General features: G+C 34.4%; 1 protein-coding gene and 1 pseudogene across 1 annotated transcript in view; both read right to left on the bottom strand.

Annotated features, from left to right (window-relative positions):
- Positions 1–23,557, bottom strand: part of CHSY3 (chondroitin sulfate synthase 3) — a 276,137-nt gene that overhangs the window by 201,897 nt on the left and 50,683 nt on the right. The gene's annotated exons all lie outside the window — the stretch shown is intronic.
- Positions 3,650–3,767, bottom strand: LOC129457930 (uncharacterized; annotated as a pseudogene).

Here is a 23,557-nt window from a genome sequence, read left to right as displayed (position 1 = left end):
AAGAAAAGGCAAAATACTCATTTGTCAGTGACACATTCCATCAACATTATAGGCTTATCTTCATTATGATTTGTACATAAAAATACATATGATATATTGGAAAGTCCTTGATCTCAAGAACTGTTTGTAATTCATCTTTGTATCCACACAGTAAGGAGTATAGAACATAAGATGCAGCAGGTGTTCAAAGTTCTGTTAAACTGCGTATTAATTGTAAGAGCATTCAAAACAGCTGTATATTTACATATTTTAAAGTGCTCATGTGTACATATATAAAATATGTATTTGTACATCTCCAACTTAAGGACAAATATGAATGAAGCTATTAAAAACTCATTAGCATAATTCGTATTGGCAAAATACTGGATATTAAATAACAGATATGACTAAAATGAATCATTTATATTAGATATTATAAGTTAAAACTGTTTTGAAATCAAAGACATACCATAAATATTGGAAGTCAATTGTGACCATCTTTTTTTTAAAGCAAAATATAACCAAAATGCCGACAAAATAATTAGTACTCTAAGCTCGGAACTAAAGGAACACCTAAAAATAAATTATGTTAACATTTAATTCACAGCATTGTAAACTTCCTGTATAAGTAATTAATTAACACATTTACTTTCTAGAAAGGCAGAAGATTGTGAAAAAGAAGCACAACAGAAACTGAGAAAGAAAAACTGCTGAGGGGATCTGGTGAGAGTTTTAGATTGATTTCTTTCAGGTCTGCTTTGTTAAAATCTCCACTCAGAAATCCATCTATGGTTTATTTTTGCTGTTGTTGTTCTGAAGTAAGCTATTAGTTTTTTTTTTTTTTTTACTTCTTATATTTATAATGGTCATACTGAGCAAGTCAAAATCAGGAAAATGACTTAATATTTCCATACATGTTTGCTTAAAAGATTTACTTTAAACCTGTAGTACAGATAATCTCACCATTACTATTCTGACAGCTTTATGGCCATGATAAAACTTGATATTTTTTACTTTTTTATTTTCCCCTAAATAAAAGACTATTTAATTTACTCAACGGAAATAATTACCATTGAGATGGGATACCTCATTCAATGCTAGGCTCATCTCATTCTTTTAAAGTATATTTTAATGAATCATGAGCATATTTTAGTTATTATCTTCCTACATCTTAAAAACCATCTTACAGATAAGCTAACTTTGGGTGACATTAGACAAATATACATTCAACTTATGTAATGCACATATATTATGTGTACAAAAGACTGCTTTGTTTTGAGCTGCCACAGTGGTGATTTTCAAGGATTCACAAGGGTACAGACAGTCCCGAGTAATCTGTTCCCAAATAAAGCATCGTTCTTAAAGGATTGCTTAAGGTTTATAATTGTGCTGCTAATCAGTAATTGAAAATATACGTATCCTTGAAATACCTATCTTTGGATTCATTTTGTCCTTGGGAGCCAGTGTGATGTAATGAATAGTGTGTGACCCTCGGGGCACAGAGATTCAGGTTTGGATTGCTTTCATGCCATTTGGATCTTTGGAACACATCCCTTTACCCAAAACTATCTGAGCTCTGACTTTCTTCTAAGTAAAGAAAGGTTAATAATTTCTACCATAAGGTTATTTTTCAGATTAGAGGTATAAAATGTAAAACACCTAGCAGGAAGTGCCTTACATAGTAGCCATTCAATTAAATGAAAATTTTAGGCTAGTATTGAAATAAAGCAAAACTTAAAAAATGAACAACTTATACATAGTAATATCATGTATATATATATGTCTTCTCTATCTGTAATAAACAAGAAAGTTGCTTTGTCTTAACAAAGCAAAGTATTAGACATATTGTATGAACTGCTCAAGTGAACCACCCCCCAGGCAGAGGCTGTCATAAGAAAAACAATGTGCTTTATTTAACTCTCTTTTTAACAAATGTTTTTTGGATTACTAGAGTTTTCTTCATCATGAGTAAAAGTGCCAGAGTAGCCAGTTCCTACACAGCCAAAAATCCCACCATTTAAAAAATACATAATATTAAATGTGAAGAGCTTTTTAGGTATACATAAGTCTTCCAATCAGGAAGTTCTATATTAAATACTCCTAAAGGAATACAAATTCAAGAAAAGGAAAGGTTCTCAGATATCCTTCATTCAGTCATTCCCTTTATAACATTTTATTCTAGCGTCCTAAGACAACCCACTGTATTTTTAGATGGATGCTCTGTTACAGCAAATATCTGTGCACATTTACTGGGACATTATCTATGAAATCAAGGTGAGATTGGTTATGGAGGGCAAATCCCTATTTATTAGCTGGTTTCTTTTTAACTTAGCTCTCCACTTTGGAGTCAGATTTTGTTCATTCAGCTATTTAAACTGCCATGGATAGTCTTTGAGGCCAAGTTCTAGGATTCCTTATGAATTTTCTCCCTATCCGGGCAACTTCCAGTTCACCAAGGACTGATTCTAGGTCCTAATTGACCACATATTTCTTCTTTTAGAGAACTCCACTACTCATTTTTCACATCTGTGGGGTCTATGGGGATCTAAGGATATAGACATTTTCAACCAACTATTGTATCAAGTAGAGTGAAAGCGAAACAGCTGATCTTCTTGAATAAGACTGGTTTTATTTTATTTTTATTTATTTTTCACACAGAAGAACACAGAATGTGGTCAAAACAGATGAAACTCTGAACACAACCACTTACTGATCTGTACAAGTTACTTCAACTCTCCATCAGTTGAAGCATCAGTCTCCTTGCCCATATAAAGAGAAAAATGATGACTTATACCACATAAACTATCTCATTTTACCCATGCAACAACCCTATACAAAATACTTAAGAGGACTGACTTGTCCATAATATGAGTCCAAATTTCACACTTAACTATGATGCCATCATTGTCACCATCATCATCACCAAACAGAAATTCCATAGTAAAGATGGCTTAAAAGTAATTTTTCCATTACCTTGGTTCTTGACTATCCTGAATACGTGGAACACATCAAATATTATTTGAATATTCACAGAATTACATATTGTAATACATGTCAAAAATGGTTTATAAAATTTAAAAAAACAAATAATCACATTAGATAAAGCACTTTCTATTTAAGTTTTATATTTGACCAACTTAGTCAAATTTCCAGAGATGCTTTTGTTACATATGAAGTAACTAATAATTCATTATTGTATTAAAATATTATATTAACATTAAAAATTAGGACAGTCATCTTTCAATCAATGCTTTGTGTTCTTCAACTTGCTACTTCCTTCAGAAATTGAAGGTCAACGATAAGTCATTTTGTAATATCATAAATTATAAAGTAATCATTTTAAAATAATTACATATAGTTTGAAAACTAAAGTTCTGTGTAGATGCTACTATAATTGTATCCGAGGTAACAAAACTAATAGTCTTAGATTTTATTTTATTTATTTATTTTTTATTATACTTTAAGTTTTAGGGTACATGTGCACAACGTGCAGGTTTGTTACGTATGTATACATGTGCCATGTTGGTATGCTGCACCCATTAACTCTTCATTTAACATTAGGTATATCTCCTAATGCTATCTCTCACCCCTCCCCCCACCCCACAACAGGCCCCGGTGTGTGATGTTCCCCTTCCTGTGTCCATGTGTTCTCATTGTTCAATTCCCACCTATAAGTGAGAACACGCGGTGTTTGGTTTTTTGTCTTTGTGTATGCGTGTTGTCAGGCCCGAGGGCCTCTACCATCCTTCTCAAGGGGAGTGCTAACCTTCTCTCCTTTCATACAACACTAGTCTTAGATTTTAAATATGATTAACGCTACTTCTCTACACTATAGCTTACACAAATAATATATGTTCGAGTGTAAAAATCAATTTAGATCCTTTCTACAGATAAAAAACATTCTATGGTGTCCTGAAATCTGTAAAATCAGCTGTGACATTTTCCACATGCTGTGCTGCCCACCTTGACATTCAGTAAAGGAAATCTGTGCTCAGCTTTCTACTCCTGAATCTCATTCTCTGCACCAGCCCTTACAACTGTGCCATGAAGTTCCTCTAGAATTGTGGAGAGCACCAGCAACCCAACCACACTTGACAGCCTTGAGGAACTATAAGTACATAGGGGCTTTTGCTTTTTTTTCTCGACCATGGTTAATTTTTGATCTTCAGCGGAGACAAAGAATTCCAGCGTTTTAGATCTTCCTTCAAAGATTAGCAAGAGAAACTATATTAAGGGCACTGGGGGTAGGGGTGAGTATAAACACATTTTATATATTCCAATTGGAATTATTGTTCTTCTGACTGGTCTAACTCATATTAAAGGTCGCAGTATCACCAAGTCAGGGTAAGCCCACATAAGGGTCAGTTGAATTATCCTTTCTATGGTGATAATCTGCACAGCCAGACTGGCACATTCCATCCCTTTTACGTGATTCACCAGGAGGACCAAGCAGGAATGTAACCAGATCAGTGTAAAGGGCCTTATCAGCTCAAAGGCATCCCTTCCAATTACGGGCTATTAGAAATAAGCTATGTGCTAGGAAATCTCATTTGACCCAAAATAGACTTGATGAAATTATGACTTTTCATATTCAGTTATTTGGGATAATAGGCTATTTTTACAATTATAGAAAGCTCAGAGGTGGTCAATCTATAAAGAATGCAGGGGAGACAAGAGACTGACAAACAGAACAAGAGCATTGCAGACCTAGGAGCCAACTTGTGAAAAATCATGAGGTTGTGTAATAGCATGTCATTCTAGGAGAAAACACAAGTAGTTTGAGGTTTATAAACAGTGGGATAATTTCTATTGAGAAAGTAAGTAGGGGCAGATGTTGCTATGGAGTCTGGGTTTTGTCAAGACACTGAAGGACTGTAAGACTAAAAGTGACTTCTCCAAAATGATACACTTTTTTTAGAAGATTACTGTGGAAACAATCACTTGGTAAGGGGATGGACTGTGAGGATGCAGCTCATCATTCCTCTAGGAGAGGTAATGAGGCCTTTAATCAAGGCAATGCCTGTAAAAATTGAGGAAAGGAGATTTCACAAAATGACAATATAGACTACTGCAAATTTGTAACAAATCATACTTAACAGTGGGGCGTATTAGGGAGAGAAAATATGTATATAATCATTTTGAAATTCTGAAGAAACTGAATTGCACTTAATTATCTTTAAAAACGGCAACAATTCAAAAAGAAACATTTTATATCCATTAGAATATGAATAAAGAACTTCATATGCATAAAATAGCTAGTCATACAAGAATATAATTCAGACACATAAAAACAGGCAAAATTTTCTCAGTTCATTTGAATATGTAGTTAGAGGTGGCTAAGTTAGGACTATGGATAGAATTCTAGATTCTCTGAAATTGTTCATGAAAAGTGTAATTAAATTAGAAGAAATAAAATGAGAATATGTTCTTTTTGAAAAGCTTATGATCTTGGACTGAATAATATAATGCGAGTCAACAACCATGGCTGATAGGACTACATTCCTAATAACACATGATCAGTGTAGAGAGAATCTATGACACAAAGGTTTCATAAACACCATAGCTAAAAGATAACTCACAAAAAAGCAATTTAATGAAAGAGTTATTGAGTGGATAGAGGAGCAGGAGCACCATGTGAGACAGTTGCAATCACAATATGAGAGCAACACAAGGCATAAGACTCACCATGAGATGAAAAAGCATGACTGACTCATCACAAGACTCCATCAGTGGGCTAAAGATCAAGAAAGAAGGGACAGGGCAGTGCATGGGAGAAAAGAGCAGAGGAGGCAAGATAGGCCTATGAAACAGAGAAGACAGCCATGAGAAGATGCAAGGCACAAAACTAAGACACAGGCAACAACAGACAGCACTCAAGACGGCAATATGTCAGAATAGGATATTTGAGAAGAAATAAAGATGGTTTCCCCACTCATTTCTTGCCTATTATAGGTCTGGTTTTGAAAGCTTTGTGAGTAGGAGAGTGGGTGTGGGGGAGTTAACCTTAAGGGTTCAGTCGCAGAGCATTTTCCCATATTCATCAAGACAGACCACACACACACACACACACACACACACACACACACACACACACACACACTGCAGAGATTAGGCCAGTAGCTGTTTTCATGATGCAGATTTCTTGGAGAGTCCCTAAAACAGACATTAAGACTCTTACTTAGGGAAAAAAAAGGCTATTAACATCAAAAATTTTAGATTGTACAAAAATAATAGGATGTATAGACATATATAGCATATACATACCTATATCTATATGTGACTGAGAGGACTAAACTGGGCTTGCATAACTTCATCCTGGAATACTACAAACAGAAAGCGGGAAGGGAAACATACCAGGAACAACTGTTAGGGGTCTTCAAGTCATCCCCTTCTCACTCACGATTTTTCATCTTTTATCTTTCTGCAACCCTAAGGTCCACTTAGACAGAGTGGAAAATCTGGAGATAATTTGAAATGTTCTTAAACTTGGGGACTGGTTATGTCATAATTTTTAAGTCATTCTAAATAATTTTGACTTAATCTGTAAATAACAGTTAACACTGAAGTTCTTTTTGTTCAAGTTACGTATCTGAATTCAGTCAAAACTCTAAACTGATTCTTAAGGGAAAGTCTATCTCTTGATAGAATGATTTAGTGCATTGTCGGTTAAACAAAGCACAGTTAGAATTGCTCTAGGGGAAGCAGCCCTTTCACACTTTTGAATTAGCTACAGATGAGGAGATGTATAAAATAGCATAGCTGAATTCCCAGTAGAATCCAAGCATGTGTAGAAATTTACAGCCACCAGCAACGATCTCACTTTACAACAGTAAGGTCCTTGGAGACAAGTCTCATGTCTAATTTTAGACTATCTCTAGTTCTCAGTTCAGTGCCTGGTCACTCCCTATAAATGCTTGCTGATTGGCTAAATGAAAAATATAGCCCTCATTAATAATGTCTCTGAATATTATTTTACATGGCTAAAGCTATTTTTTATAAGCTATGTGATATACCATAACACATTAGGGGTTTGAAAGCAGGTAAACTTGACCCTGAAACTTTTTAACAATATAGCATTAGACAAGTAACTTCCCTAAATCACAATTTTCTCATTTGTAAAATAGAGGTAATGATACTAACTTACAGAGTTGCTGTGAAGACAAAAATTTTAAAAACTTGCCTACTTCAGCACCTGGTAATAAAATGTACTAAGCAATTAAATTTACAATACATAGTATTCTGATGCAAGTCTTTTATTAGCCAATGATTGAAGAATTACATAGCTAAATAAAGATTAAATTATTTTATTTATTTTAATAAAATTAGTGCATGGAAATAAAATTAGAAACCAACCTCATATTTATTATTATTATTTCATATCTTTAAAACAGCATCTGTCTTAAAATAACTTACTATATTTTGACTAATTAATGTATTGAATATCTACTATCTTTTACTATAAAATTATACCAAAGGTAAAATGTACACTCCCTACATTATTATTAAAATTAAAATACATGCAGAGTTACTTCCATCTTATTACAAATGAGATAACAGAATAATCCTGAAAACTTGTCACTTTCAACCTCCTCATCCTGTTCAGTACATGTCCTTTGAATTCCAAATATACTATTTTCTTCTAAATAGTTTCACATATTTTTAAATAGAACACCAAAGAATGTGCTGAGCATATATTTATAGGTACATACTATAATAAGCCTTAATATTATAGCCTTATGAAAAGGACCTGCTATAACCTTACATTTATCTGGCATAGTAGAGACATTTATATTGATATTTAACTATAATAATTTAGAGTTATAAACAGTAACTCATGTTTCCCCAGTGTTATCACATATATCATCAGGTTTGGACATTTACCAAATTCAAATCGCAGCATGGCTCCCGGGAGCATAGTTTTATAGCCTAGAGTAGCTGGTAGCATTATTAATCAAATTTACCCACAAGTCATGTCTTCTTTATGAGAAAAATTATTCAGTTATACAAAGCAAATTGCATCTACAATATCAATCAAATTAAACACAACAGTGTAAGTGAAATACAGCATTTCAGAAAAACAACCCAATCCACAAAATTCTCTAGCCTGATTATTCCATTCAAATGCTTTAGACAAATATAAGATTACACTTTTATCTATTCCTTACCACTGATCAAATGTAAGCATTATTCCATGCTAGCACTTCATTTAAGATCTCTCTCTGTGTAAACATTTTCAACTTAAAAGCACTTTCTGTCTGTCTGTCTATCTATCTAATCTGTTCCTCTGTCCACCCCCTTTTGCCCATCCATCCATCCATCCATACAAATAAAGATGTTGAATACCTACTATGTGCCAGGCATTCTGCTAGGCTCTGGTGATGCAAATGTTTACAAGACAAACACTTTCTCTGATCTCAAGTTTCTTACAGCCCAGTGGGAAACAAAAAAGAAGTGAGTAAACAGACAAATAAAACAATTTCAGTAAGTCTTACGAACGAAGCAAACAAAAGGCTGACTTGGAGATCTACATTAAATGCAGTAGTAAGGCAAGGCTGATCTGAGAGGAGCTCCTTCAAGTGGGGAACTAAAGAATGAGAAAGAGGCAGCTCTGCAGATTTGGGGGGCCTTTTATAAGCAGGGACAGCATGTGACAAGAACACAGTTCAGGAAATAGCCTGGAATTTTGGAGAAATTGAAAGAAGTACAGAGTTCATTTTATTTATTCAACAAATAAATATGTTCATAATGCTTCACAAGTATTTTGGTTGAAAAGTTCCTTATTTTCTTTTTGATACAACAGAAAGAAACTGCCTAAATGCATTAATTAAACTATTTTTCTCAAGCTTCTATTTCTGGATAGCCTTCAATTATTGTAGAAATGGCACTTAAGACAACCTTACCAAAATTATTCCACCACTAAATTAAAGATAAACCTATTTAAGATCGGGGAGAAAAGTATTTTTTCTACCCATTTCTTCAAACAGTCTAGCAAAACCATTTACATATGCTTTGAAATTACATATCCTTTGTAAAGAGTGTAAAAAGAACTGAATTAAATTCTTCATGAAAAGGCTTGAGATCAGTCACAAGCAAATAACTGATATTCATGCAGTATTTCAAATTAATTGTCTGTAAAAAGCAAGAAAATGTGTTTGGCATGCAATCAGTATACTAAATGACTTAACTACAATTAGCTAATGTTTAGTTGAAGAAAATATGCATCATAAAACATGATCTATTTAATTACATTAAGTAATGCTAAATATTAAACATTAATGAGTAAATCATTACATTGATAATGGAAGTGGTATCAACTACTTTAAACATATTGGAATATGCATTGCTTCCAGAAATGTGGTCTCAAACTTATACCAACTTATTTAACCCTAGCTATGTTACCTCTTAACTTCATGTGTGTGTGTCTAGTTGTAAAGTAAATTTTTTGAAGTATCATTTTATAGGAAAATAGGAAAGGATCTGTCATACCAGCATCAATTTACTTCCATTGACCCACAGATATTTCTTTTGAAAGATACAGTAATGCTGTAAAATATATACCAATACATAACAACACTGACTTAACTATAATGTGATATCCATCAATCATAAGCATTTTTCACATAAATTAATCATTCTAGCTAAAACGTCAGAAAAATAAGTCAGTGATTAAGAATTCCCCCAAGGAATGTGTTACACACAGATTCCCGGGCTCCACTTCTATAGATTCTGACTCAGTTAACTGTGGAGTGGAGAGAAGAAATCTGAATTAACAAATACCCCCACATATTTCACATGCAGGTAGACTACTGGTGGCCTGCACTTTGGGAAACACTGCCTTGAGCCTGTATAATCTTAAGAAGAAAAGTGTTTTAAACACACATTGGCCTATTTGCTGGGAGATCTTGTAATGGTATGCTTACCATTTAATAAAAACCTTCATTCAAAACTGTTGGTTCCCATTTGCTTCTGACCCATCAAAGTGTGAGAAACACCTGTCCTTTACAGTTACAGCAAAATTCATAAGGAACTAGTGAGAAACCAGTCAGATGAGATGACTAAACACTGTTCACATCATCAGTGGAATCAATATCCTCTACTGTGTTTCTCCCAAGTTAAATGTTAGAGTACCAAGTTTCAACTTCCCCATCTAAGTGGTTTAATGTAGAACAATGCATTTTGTACTCAATATTCAATATATGTTTGCTGAATTACATTAATAAAAATAAATTTAATATTGAATGATCAAGATTTTTCAATGCAACAATTAGATGGATTTAAGTGTTCATCTGTAAAAAGAGACAACTTGAAAATATATGTTCAAATTTAAAAAATGTTAGCTACACAGATAAAATGGAAACCAGGGAATTCACATAAAGTTAATTGCAAGTTCATTTTGGTCTATTCTTATGTGTAGATTTATCGAAGTATATTATGAGATATCACTCTAATGGAATTGAAAGAATAATTTAGATTCTGGAACAGTATATATTTAACAAGGCACAATCTACCTGCTGACATCTTAAAGATAGGTATGAGGATTGTCTCTTTTTGTATCTTTATTTTAACTTGTAAGCTTAATTTTAACTTAGTGGATTTTTCGAAGACTACACTACCATAGTTCATTGTCTGGGGAAGAGAGATTGTATTATTAAAAATGGATCTGTAGCTTATCATATTATGTATACTCTCTTATTGCCACTTCAACCAAAAATTCATGCAAGTTTAATAAAAATGACTTACCAGTAAATTAAATGGTAAAAATCTGGACATTAATGTTATTTCTAGATGTGCCATTTAAAAACCCTTACTATGGCTGATTTCAAACACTTAGGAAAATGAATGACTGCCAGATGAAGTATATAATGTCTGTGGACATGGTCAGGTTTAAGCATAGTTTGCCTTTGAATGATCCTTTCTATTCACTCACCGTCTTCTGTATAATTAATAGCCACTCTCCCAAATCACATGCCAATTAATGAGATGCAGATAAAGGCTTAAAGGTCTGTACTGCAATTTGGTCTTAATGAAAGTCAATATCCTTTTGCCAAGAAAGCTCAGATCACATTTGGCTTTCACAGATAATTAGGAGGGTTTTCAGAGAACCACACAGCAGTGACTGGTAAATATTAGATCTTTTAAATAAATGCCATATTTAGCAGGAAAAAGAACTGTTAGAAATGACTTTTCAATTTTACAGAAATAAGTGTGTTTAATTCTCTTAAAATGATATTTAAAAGTAAACAAGATAAGCATATATATACACATATCTAAAATGGTGTTCCACATAAGACTTTTCATCAAGTATAATCATTTGAAAATAGTCCTTATTTACATGACTTGATTCCTCTTGTATCAAATATTGACTCTTAAGACATGTAAAAAGGCTCTCCATTAACTAATTCCATCTTTCCTCCTTCAAAGTCTTTCTTACCCTACATAAATGTGGCATGGGCACATTAAACTATAGAGTCTATAAGATAGGTACATTATTTTTATTTTAGGAAGATACTGAAGCCAGTTAAGGAGTGAATTCTGATGTCAAACAAGGGCTTTGGATTTTAAGTATCTTTTTCTGTTACAACTCTGCCCCTCTAAATTGGTTATATAAATAGAAGATGGTCAAATCGCTTATGATGGCCTTCTTAAATTGCTTTAGACACAGGTAACACTAGACACGTTGAGACTCTACACAAGGAGTACTTTGACCTTAAGTATAAAGTTACTTATAGTATCTGTACTGTAGGAGGGACAACTTGGTCATCAAGAAATAAAATAAAGTCAGGCATTGGTTCCCTTCTTACTGTTACTTCCTAGTGACTTTTTTCATTCCCTTTTCAAGGCAAGAACTAAACCCACTTTAGGAAAACTGATACATGAACAGTAGGTGAGAGTCTTTCCCTCGAGCAGACACTGATAAAAGCAGAACTTTTAATGGAGCTGCAAAAGTTCCATGTAAAGAATATCTGCCAAATTTGTAGAGCTCTATAAACTCCAAACTGTGATTTGATGAGTAGGTCTTGGCAATCTTTCAATTTTCATACCTCCAAGATGTTATGAGATACAAATAAAGGTATTTGTTATTTACTTATTTTTCATTAAAAATTTTATTTTATTAACATCATATTATCTAATTTAATGCTCATAACAGCCTTATGACATGGATCTTACATTGCCCCCATTTTCAGATGAGTGCTCAAATGCTCAGTGAGATAACAGTTATCTGGCAAGTAGTTAGAGAGCCCAGGTTCACACTTGTGCAGTGCAGCAAATTTTACACAATGCACTACCTACCTGCTAGGCTGTGCATTGAGAAATGCGGCCTTATTTTCACTTGTCAATCACTTACTGAGTTCCTGTTATGCACAAGACACTGGACAGTTTCCAAAGATGAATTTATTTGGATCAACAGATTAAACAGAAGAAAAATACTCCATACTTTTGCTTCCACTACACAAACATTCTTTGACATTTCAACAGCTGTTCTCAAATCATTTGGTATTTCTAATACTTTAAAGGTGCTTTTTCTCTAACAGCCTATAATACAAATACAGACTATCACCTGGAATAAAGCATGTTGGCAGAAAAGTTAGGATGGAGCTTTACATCTTTGCATGTGTGTACAGAGCTCCCCTCACCAAAATACGTTTCTGATGGACAGAATCCAGAATCTGTGGAGTATGAGAAGAGTTATTCAGTCAACTACTCCTCATGTAACAGCTTTTAAAACAAGAATTTAAGGCTCTGGTCTCACTAACTGAAATGTTTTTATACCAACAAGTTTATCAACGGGCAAATAGCTGATGAACCAGTATTCTGTAATATAAAATAAAATCTCTGGTGACCTTAAATGAGACATCTCTACAATTTCTTTCCTATTGCTGCAAAGAATAATTACTGAAAAAAAGTTTGACAAATGTGAAAAGACAATTACCCTTTATCAATTATATGTTAGAAATTAGTAACCTCCCCACGATTCCAGGTTCCTTTCTGAAACCTGTCAATTATCTCGTTTCAACAAAAGGTACGATGAAAACCTTTCTTTAATGACTCACAGAAGCATTGGATTAAACAGTGTATCTAAATGAAGTAACCTCAAGGTGCACTGCAGCACCAAAATAGCATATAATAACTAGAACTGACGAGTCCACAAAGTGAACTATGTACAATATTTATTTAACCACCAGGACTGACAGTTAAAGCAAACTTTTGATCAGCTCCACATCATACTGTATTATACGGAAATGTAATTTGGAAATTCTGCAATAAAATGAAAGAACACGTGATGGTGTCACAGATTTCAAAGCTGGCAAGGTAGAATATATCTAGGCAACTTCTGCCAATTTTCCAGATGGCAAATCTCAGTTCTAAAGAGGTAACATCACTTCCCCAACGTCAAATGGCAGTGTTTCCCAGAAGCTGACCTGAAAACCAGATTTCTACCACCCAATTCGGAGCTCTTTCCACAAAATAACATGCACCGACACCATTTAACCTCTTTGCCTCTTCCCCCTGGAAGGAAAACTCGTGAATCCAAATCCTCACTGACACACAAACCAAGAAAATTCCAACTGATGTCATGAGGCACTTGAAAATGTTTTTCAATCAAAAGTAAAGTTTAAATTGGTCAACATGAAAAGTTACACGATTCAATCTATGTACTGTGGCTGCAGACTAAATATATTTCAAATAATGTACTGGTATTTGAATGACAGAAAACAGATGGGGAATGAAAAAATCAAGAACCTTTTGCGTTTTCGTCATAGCTCTAAAAGTGGGGGAAAAGAAAAGATTCACACTATGAGCAGCTTCATAGCTCCAGAGTTTGTACAGTGAGGAATAAAAACTCTTTATACTAATTTGAATTTTAAACACACCAAAATTACTAATAACCAGCCTTATGACAGTAATTAAGATTATTTCTAAAGTGATTAAGATTCTCTACATACTATTTGCTATATACACAGGGGGAAAATTGTCTTGAATAATTCAATCCTAGACTGTTAAAGAGTGGCTGTTAAAATAAGACCAGATAGGACTGCGCATTGTTTTCCAGCTGGGAATCCCAAATAGAAGAGAGGCACATAACATTGACAGGGATGGATTGAGAGCTACTGGAGTCCTATATCTAAATGCACACTTGGGATGTGTTAGCCACTAGCTTCTGGAAAAATTATAATTACCCTCTTCTCTTTCCTGGAGGGTATTTATAATTACCCTCTTCTCCCTCCCAGGCTAGGTAGAGCCCAAGTGATGAAACAGAAGATGCTAGGGCAGTAGGAGTGGGAATTCCACCTTACCCAGGGATACACCTTCTCTTCCTCACATATTTGTATATAAGAACAGGTGTATCCTTGGGTATTCAGGGTCAAATCAGACCTTCAGTCAGTTAGTCTAGGATCACACAGCCAGAAAGTACATCAGAGTTTCTTCTCTAAAAACAACTTCCAGCCACATAAAATCCTGGCCCCAGAGTAAGGAGGCAAACCATTATTGCACTCTCATCCAGCACAGACTTCCTTGATGCCCATGAGGTGGGCTTGAGGGAGAGGTTGCCCACTGTATCTGTTTCTGACTGGCATATACCATCCTAAACAGCGAGGATGGAGAAAGTGAGCACTACCATGATTCAGAAATTTATTATCCCAAGTGAATTATAGGACATGTGCACACACATACAAATATACATACATATAGATACACGTACACACGTACACATATACACATACACATATATACATAGATACATATATGCACACACACGCCCACACACATCCCTGGGGTTTTTTCAAACTCTTAAAGGAAAAAAAAAACTGACATTATATAGGACCCAAGGTTAGCCAAACCAATTCTGTGGAAGAAAATGAAAATGTGGACTTTCTGAGTCAGATGACATAAGAAACATTCAAATGATGACTAAGGGCAATAACATCCAACAGGAGGTTGTAGACTCTGTAAAGTACAGCTCTGGGCTTTGTCCCAAACATAACTAAAAATAGGTCGATTTAACTGCTGAATAGAGGGCTGCACTGTGAAAAGCAGCTGAAAACTGACTCCACCGTGTCATCTGCTAGTCATTTTCCCACTGCATCACACTTCACTCATATGTTAATAGTACACACCGTGACCAGAATAGTGTTAAATGTTATACCAGTCCCATGAGGGGAAGCACAGAAATCAGAACAAGGAGCTGCTCATGCTGGACTCTGACACTCAAGTGTCGTGGGCAAGTCATAACCCTACTCTTAGGTTCTTCATTTATACAAAAAGAAATTGAAAAATGTTTGTCATGCCTACCCTAACAATCAAGTAAGCTATCAACCAAGGTAGTAGATGAAAATAGTTTCCTAAACATCAAAAGACTATAGAGATGTAACGTATCTGTAATAGCCATTAACCACTTTCCAAGCCTGGGAAATAAAATGGTGTACACATCTCTCTTCAATAATCAACAGCATTCTAGATCTAGGCTCAGTATAGAGGACCTTTCCCCCCATTCCACCATAGTTTTGCTAGACCAATTACAAGTTATAGTCAATTCTCATCATTCTGGCTTTACCACTGGAGCTGAAACCCTGGCAGCTACCTTTGAGGCTCCCAGTAACCACCTTGAAGTTACTAGAACACCAGGAGCAGAATGTAAAACATAACCCACAAAGACCCCCAAATTGGCTATTCCAGAATGGGCTATCAATACCAAAGATAGGTGCAGCCTACATCACAACCCATGTGTTCTAACCTCACATACAGTCAACTGGCTCTTCTGGATGATAATTCTGCTCTTCCTGCTGGAGTTATCATTTGAATGCAATCCTTGAAGCCGGAATTCAGCCATCAAGTTAATATGTACAAAAAAAGCCAGAGACCAGAGACTTGATGTCACCATCAAAGAGGAGGAAGCAGGATTTCTTTGCTTGACTAGACAAGGCTGTTGTGGTTGGAGAGCAGAGAGCAGGGAGCATGAGACAGAGCTGCAAAAGCACACAGGTGTCAGACCATGCAGGATCTCATGGGCTACAGAAAGGACTGTGGTCTTTATATTGTGTTTTATGGGAAACAACTAAATAGTTTTAAGCAGGGCAGTGAGAGGTCATATTTACAATCAGAAAAGATAAATACAGCTGCAAATCAGAGAACAATCTTGATGCATTAGGAAGTTTGTGTAGTGTCTCTGGAAACAGATGATGCCAGCCTAGATGAGGGTGTTAAGAGGAGAGAAGAAAACAAGCGGATTTAAAGGAGATACTGAGGAGGCAATAGCAACAAGATTTGGGGACAGATTGAATTCAGGGAGACAGGAGGAGATCTCAGGAATGACTCAGGTTTCTGTTCAATTGGCTTGGTGGTGGTACCATTTGCTGAGATTAGAGAAGAAAAGGCAAGGCTGGATGCTGAAGGTTATGTGTTCAGCCATAGTGGTGTTGACTCTGAGTCTTGACTGGAATGATTCTTTTGAGATGCAATAGTTGGTACAGAAGAGAGGAGAAAATAATTCATAATGAAAATTTTCTGAGAGGGTTGGGGATACAGGAAACAAAACCTAGAAGCAGGGATTGGTATGAAATGAGCAGGACCCCTGTTATGTATGTAACTTAGGGACAAAGTTGAAAGATTGGCTGCAAATATGGATAGTTTCCTGGTTTGGGCCCAGAGAATATGAGAGTTCCCAAATGACTTTTATTTTCTTCTGGATGGAAGGAGCAGAGTCACCTGTAGAAAATGAGGTGAGTAATAAAAAGCATGAGAATAGAGAAGATCTGAAATAGTTATTGAAAGATTTTTTTAAAAAGTTTATTGACTAGAGAGAAAAAAGTACAGCTGTTGCACAAGTTTATGTCAGGTTGTAATTTCATAAACAAATTAATGCTTAAAGGTTACTGAAATTGTGGACCATCCTGGATCAGAAAGGAAGAAAGAGGCTAATGGAGAGAAAAGGAGGGAATCGTTGAATAATTATGCTCAAAGAAAAAAAAAAATGTGTGATCAGAGAAGGGGTTATCTGAGGTAGTGTTTAAAATCAGAAACAAAAAGGTGTGGAAAGCCTGGAGCAGTTTAGGACTTTTGGGTATCAGAGAAAAACTTCTAGGGCTAAGTGCATACTGTGTACAGTATGCTCAGATATAAAAAGAAAGGGATGATCATCACTGATTATCATTTCTTAAAAGGGGGTGGTAAGTGGTCTAAACTATTTTTCTCAAATGAGAGTTCAATTTGAAAACTTTACACAGTTCGAGGAATAATTCTCTGTATATTGCTATTTCACATAAAACTATTTTAAGAAATAACAGGCCAATATGAACACACATTTTATTCTGTCTCAATTCAAACCCTTTTTATCACTGTTACATACCTTCCCTGCTTTTACTGACTTGATATGTTGCAATTAGAAAAGTAAGCATTTTGAGCAACGTTAGCAATGTCAGAAATACTGAATTTAAAGAGGGAAGGAAGGAAGCAATTACCCCTTTTGGTGTATTCCATGCATTAGCTGTAATTTCCATTGCCCGTTTTCTGAAAACTCATGTCTGTACCATTTATGGTGAAAAGCAAGTCAGACTTGCCGCAATCAACCAAACATTCCAATTCAAGTCACTCTGGGAAGAATTTCAACTCAGAACATACTGCGGAAATTGTCTACTGGTTTGATCATATCCACTGGTGGACACGGCATTCAGAGTAACTTGGAAAATAAATTATAATTTGATAACTACTAACACTAGGCACAAAGTAAAATAATTACAAGGGCAGTCTTTTATAACGCCCTTTCTTATTTATGCTATTACTTGGAGCAGGATACATATAAAATGTTTCATAAAAATCTGTTAATTTTGCACGAAAAATAAAAACTAGTTTACTTTTTAAACAATGGCATGCATTATTTTTTTAAAAAATATTTCATATATAAAACAAATGATTTACTGAAAAGATGCTGATACAAAGTTTCATATTTACCAAATTATCAGAGATTATTACATTGAGAGTCTTAAAACTTTAAAACAAATAAATCTAATTAAAATCAAAGTTGGAGTTTAATAATCTTTTTTGTAATTTCCATTTTCTTATGTATTTAAGTAAAATGACCAAAATGTAGCATGATGACTGGCTCATCATACTACAGTTGTCTTTTTTAAATGATAAAAACTTCAATTTACCAAGTCATTTCACAAGAAAACACATTAATCCTTAAAGTTATTTATTAAAAAGTATACCCAGTGACAAAATCCCAACCTCAATGACCATTTTAAAGAGTATCAGGAAATAAATATTTTGGAGACACTGTATTCACCATGTCATTTTTGGCCAAAAACCTTCAAAGATCTTCTAAACTTTATAAGCTCAATCTTTATTCATTCAACCACGTTAAGTGAATGTCTGCTACATGCCAAACTCTACCAGTCCTTCTGTGGACAACGTCAAACAGGGAGAGAAAGAATCCTGTAAAGCTCACAAAGAGCATCAGGACCACGATAGGAAGATGTGCTAAGTGTGCTGGGAATGGAAAGAAGCTTTCTTAAGGGAGGGAAAATTCTATTGATGGAGTCCCAGAAAAGCCTTCTAACTTCATTAAATCATCATCTCTTGTCATAAAATTAAGTTAGTCCATTCAGATTCCTTTGGATTAGGAATTTTCTAAGGTTTGTCTGAAAATATATTCAGTATCAAATATGCTTAAACACTCAACACCACTTAACTTCATGGCAATGCAATAATCAAGTATGATATCAGAGAAATTTTAAAGGGTTGTTAACAAGTAAAAAAAAGATACGCATCACTTGCAATAAAAGGAAAAAGAAAACAGTACCTTAAACTATAATAAAATGAACATGCAAAGTAAAAACTGTAATCGGAAAAAAATTTCAAATTTATTATAGCTCTCAGCATCTTTCCTATGCTGATGACATAGAAATCTTAATGCAAATAAGTCTAAACATGCTATCTATGGAAACCACTTATTTATAATCTTGCTTCTTTAGCTGCATATTCAAACTGAATAACAATAAACTCAACTATTCCAGATCATAAATATGTTTATTGTTATTCCTCCCTATTTAACAATATTGAAATTAACATGTCTTATATTTTTACATGCAAATTAAGAATCTCTGCTCTACTGAATAAATATGAAAGTGAAGAAAATAGGAAAGAGAGTCCTTGTTTTCAAATTTTTTATTCATAACATCCAAATTTCAAGATGCAAATCATAAATCAAACAACAAACTACAATCCCATAGGTAGCTATAGGAAATAGGAAAGCATCAAAAAACAAAATTCTGGATATATGGGCAAAGATTTTTGCTGAGAAAGTAAGTAACAAATTGCTACTGGAATATGATGATGAGATCATCTCTCTAGTCATCTAACCAATATTATTTACATATATACTAGGCAAAAGTATCTAAAAATGAAGAAAGATAAATGAAAATTCAAATCTTATTCAGGACAAGATTAATGTCTAGCAGTAACTAGTAAATGCAAAATACGTTAATTATCGTAAGAGAAGGAAAAATAAATATATGAATATGCAAATTCACTAAAGACAGCATATTCACTTGGGATTCATCCAAGAAGACTTCATTAAGAAGGGCAAGATTCAAGTTGAAATTTGAATGAATAGTAGAGTTTGCCATGTTTAGCTAACAAACTAGATTAACATGTCATTTATTTAGGCTAATAAGGAAATACTGAGTCCTATATTTTATTCTTTTAGGGATTAATATTTGCCAATTTATGGCATTCCAAAATAATCTCTTTCTAAAAATAATTGCTTCTCTATCTTCTTACAAAGAAGACATCTGCATCTGCCAGGCACACTGGCTAATTCCTATAATCTCAGCACTTTGGGTAGCTGAAACAAGAGGATCACTTGAGGCCAGGAGTTTGAGACAAGCCTGGGCAAGTGAGACCCCACCTGGAAAAAATAAGCAAATAAACAAATAGCCAGACATGGTGGCATGTGCCTGTAGTCTCAGCTACTCAGGAGGATGAGGTAGGAAGATTGCTTGAACTCAGGAGTTTGAGACTTCAGTGATCTGTGATCACATTGCTGCACTCCAGGCTGGGTAACAGAGCAAGACCCCATTTCTTAAAAAAATAGAATATTTTTAAGAAGAAGGCATTGAACATAGTTTAATTTGGAGATTATATGGCTTATTATTCATATTGCTATGGTTCCATCCTCCATTTCCTTTTGATCTCCAGAAGATCACCTACTTCTAACGATACCTCGTTTCTTTTTCTTTTTTATTCTCCTTTTTTACTGGGGAAAACAAAACAAAACAAACTAAAACAAACAAAAACAAAACAAACCAAAACAAAAAACTAGAAAGCAACTTTGTTAGAAAAACAGGAAAAAGCTAGAGTAGATAAAGTCCTGTATAAAAGATAAGGAATCAAGCTCATACTTTAATGTCTTCGTGACAGAGATTTGGGATTATAGTGATTTTTTTGGTTTGTTTTTTATTCTGCTTTGTAGGTTGAAAATAATTGTCTCTTATCTTGTTGATAAGTGAGATTTCCCTGAACAAGGAACCAGCAGTAAAGTGATATTTAATGGATAACAAAAGTAGTTCAACAAAAGTACAGAAGTTACAAAAATGTTTAAGTGACCTGGAGGGCTTTCTAATGCAGGCTTGGGGTCAATCATTTGACAGCAGCTTCCCTGCCCACCCAATGCAAGGAATAATTTTAAATGCACTCATATCCTTCCTACACATAGTTCCCTGTCAGATGCCCTACTCCCAAGAAAGGCCCAGCTGTAATCAGGTCTAGTTATATACCAGTAGAAGAAATCCACATTGCATAATTAGAATAATCAACCAAGCCTTTCACTCAAATATGAGCAGAAAACCAAGAATTAACAGATTCCCAAGGAAAGAAGAGGAAAAATTGATAATTCAAGATAGCAAAGAAAAGTCAAACACACAAACTAATAACATTCTAATATTCAAGAAGAGTATCACATTCATAAAAATAACTGGATGCTCTGAAAAGAAGCAATCAGAGAGCATTAAAAATATTTAGAAGTTTTAAAAAATCACATTTTAAAAAATTAATAGACGGTTTAGAACATAAAGTTAAAAACATCAGCCAAGATATAAACCTCAGAAGAAGAAAAATATGAAAGTAAAGATCAAACAGAGAGAGGACCAACATAGTAAGTTAAAGATATGGCCAATTGGGATTTATTTTGGAAAAGAAAGAATAAGAATGAAGTTGGAGAGGAAGAAAAAATAAAGGAAATAATAGAAAAAAAAGAAACCCAGATTTGAAGGACAAAAGTATTTACATTGAAATTAATATGAACCTACAACGCCTAGACATAAATCATGAAATTTTAGAGCAGTGGGGATAAAGGAAGAACCTAATAGCTCCTGAAGGCATGAGAGGTAAGGAAGTAATGATTTCCAAGTGACGAGATTGTCATCAAATATTTCAATATCACAGTAAAAAATAGAACACAGTTGATCAATATCTTAAAAGTATTAGGAAAAAATATTTTGAACCTAAAATTCTACACTAAAGCAAAATATTAATTACATGTGAGGAAAAACTACAGATACTTTCGTACTTGCAGGAATTCATTCAGTTTATCTACCACATATATTTATATGTCAAATATATGAAGATCAATCAGGCAAAAGAAAGGAATAAAAAGCATTCAAATAGGAGGAGAGAAGTCAAACTATCCCTGTTTGCAGACAACATAATTCCATATCTAGAAAACCCCACAGTCTCGGCTCAAAAGGTCCTTAAGCTGAAAAACAACTTCAGCAAAGTCTCAGAATACAAAATCAACATACAAAAATCACTTGCAATCCTATTCACCAAAAACAATCAAGCTGAGAGCCAAATCAGGAACACAACCCCATTCACAATTGCTATAAAAAGAATAAAATACATAGAAACATAGATAACGACGGAAGTGAAAGATACCTACAATGAGAGTTGCAAAACACTGTTCAAAGAAATCAGAGATGGCACAAACAAATGGAAAAACATTCCATGCTCATGGATAGGATGAATCAATATTGTTAAAATAGTCATACTGCACAAAACAATTTATAGGTTCAATGCTATTCCTATTAAACTACCAATGACATTCCTCACAGAATTAGAAAAAAATCAATTTTACAATTAATATGGAACCAAAAATAGCCTGAATAGCCAAAGAAATCCTAAGCAACAAAAACAAAACTGGAGGCATCACACTACCTGTCTTCAAGCTATACTAAAGAGCTACAGTAACCAAAACAGCATGGTACTGGTACAAAAACAGACACATAAACCAATGAAACAGAATAGAGAGCCCAGAAATAATGCTGCAAACCTACAACCATCTGAGCTTTGACAAAATCAAAAAAATCAAGCAAGGAGGATGTACTCCCTATTCAATAAATGGTGCTGGGATAACTGGCTAGCCATATGCAGAACACTAAAACTGGAGCCCTTCCTTATACTATACACAAAAATCAATTCAAGATTTCATGATGAATATGCCAAAAGCAATTGCAACAAAAGCAAAAATTGGCAAATGGAATATTATTAAACACAAGAGCTTCTGCACAGCAAAAGAAACTACCAACTGAGTAAATACACAACCTACAGAATGAGATATAAATTTTGCAAAACGCATTTGACAAAAGACTAATATTCAGCATCTATAAGGAACCTAAACAAATTTATAAGAGAAAAACAAACAGCTCCATTAAAAAGTGGACAAAGGACACGAACAGACACATTACAAAAAAGACCTACATATGACCAACAAGCATATGAAAAAAAGCTCAACATCACTGATTGTTAAGAGAAATGAAAATCAAACCCGCAATGAGATACCATCAAAATGGCTATTATTAAATACTACCAGTCAGAATGGTTATTATTAAAATGTCAAAAAACAACATGCTGGCAAGGTTTTGGAGAAAAAAAAATGCTTATACACTGTTGGTGGGAGTGTAAATTAGTTCAACCATTGCAGAAAGATGTGTGGCAATTCCTCAAAGAGCTAAAAAGAGAACTTTTTAGAGAACCTTCAACCCAGCAATCCCATTACTGGTCATATGCCCAAAGGAATATAAATTGTTCTATGGTAAAGACACATACATGTGTATGTTCACTGCTTATGATAGCAAAGATATGGAATCAACCTAAATGTTCATCAATGATAGACTGGATAAACAGAATGTGGTACATGTACACCATGGAATACTATGCAGCCATAACAAAAGAACAAGATCACGTCCTTTGCAGGAACATGGATGATGCTGGAAGGCATCGTCCTTAGCAAACTAACGCAAGAACAGAAAAGCAAATACCACATATTCTTATCTATAAGTGGAAGCTAAATGATGAAAGCTCATGGACACATAGAGGGGAACAACACACACTCGAGCCTCCTGGAGAGTGAAGAGTGGGAGGAGGGAGTGGAACAAGAAAAATAATTAATACCTGGGTGATGAAATAATCTGCACAACAAACCCTCATGACATGAGTTTACTTATGTAACAAACCTACACATGTACCCCTGAACTTAAAAGTTAAATAAACTTTTAAGATTATATGTATATAATAAATATATATA

The sequence above is a fragment of the Symphalangus syndactylus genome, chromosome 11 (genome assembly GCF_028878055.3).
Source record: "Symphalangus syndactylus isolate Jambi chromosome 11, NHGRI_mSymSyn1-v2.1_pri, whole genome shotgun sequence".
NCBI lineage: Eukaryota > Metazoa > Chordata > Mammalia > Primates > Hylobatidae > Symphalangus > Symphalangus syndactylus.
This window is presented reverse-complemented; position numbering and strand designations above follow the sequence as displayed.